This window comes from Nematostella vectensis, chromosome 6 (genome assembly GCF_932526225.1).
Source record: "Nematostella vectensis chromosome 6, jaNemVect1.1, whole genome shotgun sequence".
Lineage (NCBI taxonomy): Eukaryota > Metazoa > Cnidaria > Anthozoa > Actiniaria > Edwardsiidae > Nematostella > Nematostella vectensis.
In genome coordinates, this window is record NC_064039.1 from 12,682,001 (window position 1) to 12,693,574 (window position 11,574).

Sequence of the window (11,574 nt, forward strand, 5' to 3'; positions counted from 1 at the left end):
CTCCAATTTTAGTTATGACCCTAACTGTGTACAGTTACTCTCTGTAAACTGTAATCTGCATCTAACAAGATCTGTCAAGTCAAGAAAATCGATTAACTGTACTCTGTACGTGTGGTGTCTTAAGTTTTTCTCTTTTTGTTGATAGACAGAATCCATTCCCAGAAATAAGAGACAACATGGCTGCCACGCATGCGTAATAGTGCACATACAATGTCAAAATGGCTGCCATTTATTATAAGGAAATGTAGGGAGACATCACAATTTATCAAATTTTCTCGTTTCAGAGATTTTGAGCTCACGATGCAGGACTCGAAAAAAAAACCTTGCCATTCGAGTGATACACTTTCCGTTTAAACGATGCCAGAGAAAGCCCTATAATTGTTTCTTGGACACTGCACTTTTGTTCGCTTGAGAGCATACAATCCTCCATACATTCTCTGTAATTTCATTGAAATCGGGCATAAAAGTAGTCGTATAAAAGGTAGAACTGTTCGCCGCATCACAGGTGCAGGACTCGAAATTGGTAAATCGACTATCCTTCCATCAAATTGGCCAATAAAATAGGCAGTAGCGCCTTCCAATCTTGTTCCCGAAGAAATAACATTTGATGTAGTTATGCCTAGTTCAGGAACCATTATTGTTGTCTTTAAGATACAGACTGAAGCAAGGAAAACGGTGCGCTCCGCAAGAACAACTTCTCTTCGTTCGTCCGTTCTCCATTTTGTTTTTAAACGGCCCCACGGCTTTCTGGGATAGACACAGGGGAACCATAAAGCCTTTCTAAAATATATATTTTTTTAAATTTGCGCATATAATGTTTTCCAACCTCAGCAAGACTGCCGCACTTCCATTATCATTGGACGTATCAAATCAGAGATGCCCCTCGCACGTTTAAATACCGCTAATACTACTTTTATTTGGAATTTTAGTCAACCTGATTAAAAACTTCTAGTGTAACAACAAAAGGGAAGCCCCTGTGCTGGCCGGAATCTCGTTTTTATTTGTGATACCGCTGTAATTCCTCGCGGGCCTAGCAAAATGTGAGCCCAGAGAAACCGCTGGCTAATGTCCCTTATTTCTTGAAATGCGTAATATCGTTGTATCGAGGTCAAAATTTCGCTTGGGAGAACAGGTTTGTATCGTAAAATCGAGAATATCGTTGCATCCAATATCGTTAGATCGAGGTAATTTCTCATAAATTTCATTGTTTTTCCGCCGGGAGAAAAGAACGTCATCGTAAAATCGAGGTTATCGTATAATCCAGTATCGTTAAATCAGGGTTCCACTGTAATACGAAATATTCGAAAATATAGATACATATAAACAAATCATGCAATAAAAACAACCAAGAAATCATATTGCTTCTCGTCAAATGGCCTTGTGGCATTTCAAGGGCACCCAACGACGAAAATTTCACAACCGGCCTAAAATGAGTTAAGATACCGTTTTTATTCGTTTGCAGTCATTTTTATACAATATAGTGCTTTCCTAGATATTTTTTATCTGTCCGGATTTGCTAGGCGAAATAACATCCGCATCTAGTTACTCATCCCGAGGCATCCGAAACTTCTAGCGATTCTAAGATCCGTAAATGAAATTTCTAGGTAATGTCCCTTGTATACTCGCTCCCGAAAATATAGTAGGGTTTCTTTTTTTAAAGCAGGTCGGACGTAAAAATCTCCCCGAAAATGGTGATGGTGGTAACAAAAGCAACTCCGAAAAACATAGGTGATCCAGCTCTCTTCCCAAGAAACAAAGGTGATCTAGAAATACAAATTCCGAAAAAAGTTGACATTTCTAGGACGACCCCGAAATCCGTGGTGACCTTGCTTCCGAACAGATATTTGACCGAAAATGGTCGTTGGGCGCCCTCGGCGTTTCGAAACAGTAAAGAATATGTATCTATACCTATAATCTTTGAATGCCATATCACTAGTCCATATCACGCAGGACAATTTTATATTTTACTGCATGGGACTGTCCTAATAAAAGAAAAAAATCGTCCTGTGCCCTTGGTCTGATAGATCTGCCAGATCTGGTACTCGCGGGGGTGTCCAAAGCAAAGGTTTCCGAGTCAGACTTTTTTACATCATTTATAACCTGCCGTACTAGATTCCTAGTACATTTTACAAATGCATATATTTCAGTTGTTGTTTTTTAATTGATCCTATAGGTCAAGCTTAAATGAACTACTACCGAGTAATAAACATGGTTGAATTAGTTATTTCTAGGAAAGCGTTAACGGCTCAACAGCAGTAATTGTAGCCTAAATATTTTATTGGCAACGCTAGGAAACAGCTTTGTTCTTGATTACTTATTTCGATAATGATATATAAAAAGAGTTCCTACTTCTAAGGGATGAAACTTTTTTGACCCCCCCCCCCCCCCCCCTTCACACATTGAAACTTCACAATACGCCTTAGCCTCTCTTGGAGACAAAAAGAATTCTCAGGAGAAATCTCGGGAGATTGTTGCAGCTTTTAAAATGCATTTAATGCCATAATCAAGTCACAATTCTTCCTGTCATCTTATTCCACTCTGACCTCATTTCTGGCATAAAATGAATGGTCTGGTAGAAAAGAAGCAATAATACTTGTTGTGGTTTGAAATGCTTCTTGGTTTGAAATTGTTAAAACCAGTTTGAAAAAAATTCAAACCATGCCACATTTGTTGTGGTTTGAAATGCTTCTTGGTTTGAAATTGTTAAAACCAGTTTGAAAAAAATTCAAAATGCTTCTTGGTTTGAAATCGTTAAAACCAGTTTGAAAAAAATTCAAACCATGCCACATTTGTTGTGGTTTGAAATGCTTCTTGGTTTGAAATTGTTAAAATCAATTTGAAAAAAAATCAAAATGCTTCTTGGTTTGAAATTGTTAAAACCAGTTTGAAAAAAATTCAAACCATGCCACATTTGTTGTGGTTTGAAATGCTTCTTGGTTTGAAATTGTTAAAACCAGTTTGAAAAAAATTCAAACCATGCCACATTTGAAACCACAACATACTCCCGCTCTGTACCCTACTGCAAAAATCTTCTCCTCCGTCGCTTAACAAGTATAAATAATATCGTAGTACATCGCAAAGAGTACAATAAGTGATTCTCGCTTTTTAATGTTAAAATGATACCGCATGTCACTCTCAATGCAGAGACAAGACCTCTCCAATACGCCACCTCTCTCTTCGAGACAAAAAGAATTCTCAGGAGAAATCTTGGGAGATTATTGCAGCCGGTGAAAGGAAACCACTTATATTAATCAAGCCGTGCATGACTGAATTTTATTTTAGTCCAGGTAAACAGGGTACGGTACTTTAAGCAATTGACATCGGGCTTTAAAGGAAAGGCTTTTGATTTGTTCTCTAATAAAGGTTCTCTAGATTATCTCCAAAAAGGGACAACGACAACTTCATTTTGATCTTTTTAGGGACTAAGAGATTAAGATTACATTATTAAGATTTTAGAGTTCGCTTTGTTAAACAAAATGTTTTCAAGTTTCACCAGAAAATTTATAGCCGCGGATTGATTGTATTGTAATCTTCTAGCAATCCTTGCAATTCACTCGCAGAAAGTAGATCGATAATAAACAATTTTATGAAAATGTTTTAGTTCAGAAGACTAGCTCTTGCTAAACGGCACACACAATCACCATGAGCGGGCGCTACCTGGTCCTAATTATAAGATCTTAGCGCAATCACCAAATGAACTGTATTAGTATTATTAATGATACATACTTCCAAATAAATCTTTATATTTTGTATTTTTATTTTTCGAAAATTCCAGGATGAAATTCCTCATCGCAATCCTAGTAGCCTTTTTATTGACGATTGCTCAGTTGTCGGAATGCAGAGGCGCATACGAGGATGAATTTACAGGGTTTGAAGAATCCCTCCCAGCCAAGAGATGCATCGGTCACAACGCCCCATGCACCAGCTCTTCGTAATGCTGCCATTCGGAGCAGTCTATCTTTGGTAAAGGTGGCGATGGAAAGAAACTATGCTATATACTCCTTGAATTTAGGGGTTGAAGAATCCCGTCCAAGAGATGCCTCGGTCACAACGTACAAAAATTAATACCTCTAGCTGCCTGAGGAGAAACTAGTGTGTGTGTTAAAATGGTCACTCCAAGTTTGAAATGTTTAATCAGAATGTAATGACATTAAAAGCTTTTGTAATAAATTTGTTTACGTATTGTTGTCGTTGCTTCGTTTAGCGATGAAAGACGCCTATTGTCCTAAGGCATTTTCCTTTTGCGCCCGCCATCAATCTGGCTTCCCTACAATACCATTTCACACATAAATATGCACCTTTCAATATCAGCTAATCAGTTATGCGGGGAACAAATATATTTTCAAACAACCATCGCCAATAAAGTACCAGTACTTCATTTGTGGACCATTATTTTGAGGTTTTCTCGCAAATACACGGTTGCAGTTTTAAATGTTAAGTTGACAAGATAGTGGTTGATTGTCATTCTTTGACATTATATGCTCGAGTGAGTCCGCCCAGAGTGACTAATCTAGCTTGCGTAGCAAGCGTTTCTGTGGAGTTTCACCGAGCAAAAGCAGGGTAGCAGGTAGCCACGGAGTCTATACCCCAGGGGCTTTCCACGCACCATGCGAGATTTGGGAGCTGAACAATTAAAGCCGCATTGTCACCAGTTTACTTCCGGTCGATTACCTAACAATATCCGATGATTTTTAACGGAAAACACGAAAAATGTTTCAAAATATAGAAAGCAGTGTGTCTATTGGAAGTTTCTTTGAGGATGTGACTGCTAATTTAGAGCGGATGGCCTGTAAAATATTTCGGATTCGAATAGATTCTTTTGTCTTTTAACGGCTGAGGTTTCCTTCGGACCTCCGGAAGTAAACTGGTGACAATGCGGCTTTAATACCCTTTAATTTTATCAGGCCCTAACAATCTTGACACCACGGATTGGACACAGTAAACTTCTACCCTTGCACTACACATAGTAACGCAGCTGAACACTTGAGTTAAGTTTTAAAACGCTGTTAAACAAATCAGGTCCTGTCCCAGGATATTTCTTGGGAGGGTCCCAAAAAGTGGACCTAATTTTTCTGGGGGAAGGAGTGGGGGGGGGGGGGGGGGGGGGCTTTTTATCATAAAAATCTCACCACCCCCGAAGGAACAAAAAAATATTTTTTGTGCCTTTGCAGTATCTCCATGGGAAGTTTATTTGCGGATTTGGTTTAAAAATGTCTGACTTGGATTATACTAGAGTGGTCAACTTTTGCTTTATAGTTTTGTCTACAAATAGCACGTCTATTGAGAACCGAAAGTGGACTTTCGGCCGTTGTGACGGAGGGGGGGGGGGGGGGGGGGGTGCAGATAATATAAAAGCTGAGAAAACCAATCGGATAGATGCGTTCTTGTACCCCTGACAACCCCTGAAAAGGTGGCTCAGAATTTCAAGGGTCAGGGCCGTCAAGGCCTTAACAAACCGAACCATCCCTGAAGAATTTCACTATGCTCAATCAGACCAAGCGATATGAGCCAAGAGCTGAAATATTCTGATATGACCACCATTATCCGCCGAGATCTATAAGGACTACGAGCTTTTCTATTCACCAAAAGATCGCCTCCTCGACTTCATCTCGGCCATCAGGGTTCAAACTAGCCGACTGCAAAATAGGCTAATGTCATTGTAGAGTGAACGTTTCATTTTAACTCCATATGTTACTACAAACTAAGAGTCACAACGTAGCGTGATCACAGGCACTAGAGTTTGGGATACTTGTGTTTCAAACAAAACGCAAATAATTTATTGTAAATAACTATATTGTATACCAAGAATGAGAGGGGGGGAGTATACAGGTATATAGTCAGGCATCATATGGAAAAAGGATTGTATTTGCGAAGATCCTTCAATAAGAAATGAACCACTATTTGACGGCCAAAGGGATGGGAAGCCCCCTGTGTACCCCCCCTGTGTACCCTCCTGTGTACCCCCCCTGTGTACCCCCCTGTGTAACCTCCTGTGTACCCCCCTGTGTACCCCCCTGTGTACCCTCCTGTGTACCCCCCCTGTGTACCCCCTGTGAACCCCAGTGTACCCCCCCCCCAGTGTACCCCCCCTGTGTACCCCCCCTGTGAACCCCCTGTGTACCCTCCTGTGTACCCCCCTGTGTAACCCCTGTGAACCCCAGTGTACCCCCCCTGTGTACCCCCCCTGTGAACGCCCTGTGTACGCGCATGTAGATTAAACTACTAGTTCCAAAATAATGCTGGTCAAAGTTCAAAGAGCGTTTGTATGATTTGTTGGATACTTTAACGCTCCCATCTCAAGTATATTTTAGATATTAACAATAGAAAATTTAATAAACAATCTTTGAAATAAACCAATGATAATAATTCTTATTAACAAGATGAATGTGTTTCGTGCCGAGAAGAAATTTGGGCCATCATCAGTGCCTGAGAAGGCCTAAAGAAATGGGAGGGGCACAACACATAAACATGTAACATAGTATTTGGGGGCACAGCCACGCCCCTATTGGTTATTTCCTTATAATTTTCGAAAATATTGGGGGGGAACGTGCCACCAGTGCCCCACCCCCTGCCACGGCCCTGATCATGCCTGTCATCTTGGATTTGTTCTTGCTCATAACCTGTTGAGTCAGGAGAACATGAGTAGGAGAGTGAATATAGATTTAGGCACTGCCTAAAAGCGGAGCCAGCATTGAAAGAATGTAATGAAATTTAAAAAAAAACAATTTTTACTGCCATGTAATTATGAATTGTATTGGCCCCTCCAAATGGATCAAGCAAGTACTCATTCAATAATATTAAATATGCAGTATGAAAGTACTAAACCTTGGTGTAAAAAAGGCTGTCAAAGTTCAAGGTGCCTTAGTTGATGAGAATGTTTTTCAAGAGTCTGACGGTCAATTCTTATTTATGCTAATTTTTTTTATCAAAACAGCATAATAATAATCTTTGACCTTGTGAAGAATATATCAAGAATGTAACAGCATTCCAAAGATTTAGATGCCATACTGTAGTTTCCATGTACTGCAATTGAATATTCAGAAGAATATGTTGAAATTAATACACATTAGTGCACCCACCCTTTGGCCAGTTGTTTTTAGAAACCCTGGATCCACCCATACTATCTACTGAAAAATGAATGCAATGGAGGAAAATACTAAATTACTGAAAGTTTTTAATTCCATTTTTTTTATTTCAAACCAAACCATGTTCATTGGCTAATGTTTGGGGTAGAGAGGAATAAATAAACAAATAAACAGAAAGTAAATGGGGAGTTGAAAGGGAGAAATGTAACTCTATTTGAAAAAATGTGAATCTACTTTTAAAAAATATATGACAAAAATGCAATAACAGCTTGACCGTGCACTTTTCAAACATTTTTTCCTTTCTCTATTACCTTTAAGTTTGATATAAAACTGTTTTCTTTACAGATTTATTATTGATAATGCATAAGTTTTTTATTATCTTTATATAATTTATTAAGTAAGTACCTTGCCCTAATAAAAACCCTTTTCAGAAGTTCCATTAAGGATACCGTAGACCCAAGCGGTAATTACCCCGATCGTCCGGCAAAATCGCTCGCGCTCGCGTCGGATTAAAGCAAATGCCAACAAACTATATATCAATTTAAAGCTTAATGATTGTACTTTCCTCCTAGTTTATCGGATAACTTTCAGCGAAGAAATGAAACTCAGAAGAATGGACAAAAAACGAAGCCTTAATCAGCGGTGGCCCATAGCGACGGGGGGAGAAGGACATTACACAGTGGACAGAAAGTGAATAGACAAACAACGAACCCGAATGAACAAGGATAAAATTCGGGATTCAAGCTAATATTGAAACTGCAAAATTGTGCTGGGTCTAGCTGCATTGAGCAAAGACGTGAATAATCTCTTTAAGGATAAACGGACCAATCAGCAGCCAAAATCACAATTTCTATCCCCGGTGAGTACCTGGAAAATTAGTCATTTGAGTTATGAACTTATTATGAACTTATAGTGTGTATCAGATTGAATTTTAAGAGAATATCTAGTCCCTATAGCTTTCATCCAAACCTTCTCGAATTAGAAGCATATTTAGTGTTTATAATTCATAGAATGCAATTGTGGATGGCTTTATTCTACATTTTTATTTTGATGAAAGATAGATATGACTTTTTTTAAAATAGGGAGAAGCTTATACTTAATTATCCAAGAAGACACAATTATGTAGTTTCAAAGATCACATGGCGTGCATAGGAAGTAAGATAGTGATAATAGGATCTCCGCTTATAGTAAATCACACATTCGCATGGGAATGAGTGGAGAAATTCGAAGGGTTTTACCAGAAAAAATTGTACTATTAAGGTACGTTTCTTGTTAGATGAGAGAAAGGTTTGAAGTTTTTCTTAGTATTCTTACTTAACTTATATTAACTTACTTAAGGAATGCACTAAAATAACTTAATTTTTTTTCAATGTGAATAGATCTTTTTTTATTTCACATTTTAATGTTCATCCCACTCTATCAAAATTGTCCACCATAATAATTCAACAAGGATCACTTATTATCTTACCTTTTGCTGAAGAATAATATCTAAAGAAAAATAAAAACAAGAATTAGCGAAGATAAAAATTTTCTTACAGCTACAGTGGTGGTGGGCTTTTTTACCCGAATCCCTGTGTTATCAAAAGTAAATGTTTGTTCTTTTTTGTGAGTCTTTTTGTATGCCGTCTCTTGTTTGTAAAACTTTTCCTCTTCTTCTTCTTCTTCTTCTTCATTGAAAGGTTTAATAATTTCGACACATGATTCTTTGATCACGTGACATTTGTGTTCACATGACTAAATACCTTTCTCTTTGCTGGATAAATTCTTGATCGAGCCGGCCCGATAAACTGGGTTCCTGTGGGACATTTTTAAGAAAAATAGAAGAGCGAAAAAATGTCGACCGTTCAGTTTGGTGTATGTAGAAAATCTGGCGAGAAACCTTAGCAACCTTTGTTACGTAATCATGGAAAAGTTACATTATGACTTACGTAATAGCGCGCGTACTGGGAGTTACCGCTGTAGCTGAGCTTCGCCCGCTAGAGTGGTCAAAATGCTTAATTTTTTTATTTATTTACTTCACTTATCGTTGATCGTGATTTGAACAGAAGAAAGCAGCAAGTTTTTTATTAGGCAGACTCTGTATTCGTTTCTTCAGAAGTTCCACAATGCTCTATGCTGGGTCCTGTTCATTAATGACCTACAAAGAGTACAGTGTAGCTAACGCATGTGCTCAGACGGGAAAGGAGGGGGGCGGGGGGTGCGAAGAACAAAAAGTCCACTTTTGAGCTACAACTAGGAAGGACTTTACACAGTGGACAGAGAGTAAATAGACAAACAAAATTTTTTTAAATGTTTTCCACGGCGGTGCAAACAATACCAACTTAACTTCAATACACCAAAAACTGGACTTCGACTCTGCCAAATTTTCGTTTTTAATAAGACTTCTTCAGGGCAGACTGAAGAAGGTGAATCGTTACAAGCTTATTTACATCAGAATAGTGGCGCGAGACGCAAAAACATTACAACTGACAAAAACGCGCATTTTCTAGAATAGCGCGCGCTATGGATAAAAAGAAATTACACATCTCTACGTGGGTTCCTACTACAAAAAAAGTCATTACTATTAAGACCCCGCGGGTAGATAGACTTAAGCCGATAAGCCCACTGGCCTTCCCTTTCCCTAAGCTGAGCGTCAGAGTTACACTTATCTATAAGTTGTACCATAACATTATTAAGACCTAAATGATTGTCGCAATGAAAATGTTGATAGATAAGGTCATCCTTAACTCTTTCACTAACCGGTAAACTAGGATGCTTATTTAACCTACTTTTATGATTATTAAAACGCTTCCTTTGATTGTAGACCCTACGTATTGCTTGCTACACATAGAGCAAGTAATTAGATAAACAACAAAATCTGAGTTACAGTCCAAGTCAAAATTAATGACATATATCTTATTAGTAACTGTTCTGCGAAACTTTTGCCCTGTCTTAAGAAATAATAAATTAACAACTACGTTAAGACCCATAGTGATGATGATTTCTTCATGATAAGGAAACGACAGTGGATCATGAAGAGATCGCGTTTGATGCTTCGCATGAGGTGATTGCGATGAAAGGAGCAAGACTACATGGTTGATGGAGGAGCAGAGCACGAGGTTCACAGTATGGACAATATTATTAGAACATTATCTGGGTCTATTCCAGAAACCATTAATACTAATGCGGTTACTAGTACAGTGGGGGAGTCTACTATGGGTCTTAACGTAGTTGTTAATTTATCTAGCCGGGAACTTAGCCGTGGGGAGGTTGCTCTTCTTTCTAAGGGTCTTAAATTTTGTCCTACTCCTAATAAGTCGGATGTGTTTGCTTTACGTAAGGATATTAATGATTTCGTTAGGCGTATAAGGTTAAGGGAATTTTTTTTTATGATCCGGATGCCGTAGATGCAGATTTTTCGGAAACCCCAGCTTTTAGAAAAAAATCATCTTGGTGTCCGGAAAAAGGTCGCGAAATTGCTATAGAGGCGTACGCTAAAGCCTTGGAGGAAGAGATCTTATCTTCAACCAAACAAGGTAAGATTTATAGTAATTTGACACAGGATGAACGCCGAGCTCTTAAGGATTTAAGGTATGCTAAGGATATAGTTATAAAAGAGGCGGATAAGGGGTCTGGGGTAGTGGTCATGGATAAGGATAAGTATATTCAAGAGGAACTAAGACAGCTCAGTGACAAGGAGGTATATAAGGAAACCAAGGATCTCACGCAGTATATTACGGAGCTAGTAAATGGAAGGGTACGTAAGTTGTCTGCTGATGGATTTATAGATGATAAGACTCTAGATTATCTTATCATCAATGGTAAGCCTAGGGCAGGTCGATTTTATCTCCTTCCTAAAATACATAAGAAGGGTAACCCAGGTAGGCCAGTCATATCGGGGTGTAATACGTGCACTGAAAAGATATCTGAGTTTGTAAATTATCATATTTAGGATTTGGTGCCATCTATACCATCCCATATTAAGGATACTAAACATTTTCTTAATATAGTGAGGGATATGGGAACTTTTCCTCAGGGGGCTATCTTAGTCACAGCAGGTGTGGTTGGGCTTTACCCCCACATACCCCATGATGAGGGGTTGGAGGCTCTTAAAGCCGCTTTGGACAAACGTGGTAAGTTAACAGGTAATTATATTCCTACTGAGGACCTTGTGGACCTTGTGGACAATGCTCGCATTGTCCTGGAGAATAATAACTTAGTATTTAATAAGAAGCATTATTTACAGGTATTAAGTACGGCTATAGGTACTAGAATGGCACCATCATATGCTAATCTTTTTATGGCTAAAGTGGAAAAGGAAATCATAGACTCTTCTCCAGTTAAGCCTTATTTATGGCGTAGGGTATATCGATGACATTTTCATGATCTGGACTGAAGGTGAGGATGCTCTGAGAGAGTTTACGGCTCACATGAACTCTATACATAGAACTATAAAATTTACGTTTGGGTGGTCTACTAGTCAGGTAAATTTTTTGGATGTTTCACTTAC

General features: G+C 38.6%; 2 long non-coding RNA genes across 2 annotated transcripts; one reads left to right on the plus strand and one right to left on the minus strand.

The window, feature by feature from the left end:
• Positions 1-2,892: 2,892 nt before the first annotated feature.
• On the plus strand, positions 2,893-4,182 carry LOC125567967. Its single transcript, XR_007311947.1, has 2 exons — positions 2,893-3,287; positions 3,776-4,182. It is a non-coding gene; the product is annotated as an uncharacterized LOC125567967 (long non-coding RNA).
• Positions 4,183-6,305: 2,123 nt separating this feature from the next.
• Positions 6,306-9,415, minus strand: LOC116619904. The gene is made up of 3 exons (XR_004296922.2): positions 8,828-9,415; positions 8,554-8,573; positions 6,306-6,620 (listed from the first exon to the last, which is right to left on the minus strand). It is a non-coding gene; the product is annotated as an uncharacterized LOC116619904 (long non-coding RNA).
• Positions 9,416-11,574: the final 2,159 nt, after the last annotated feature.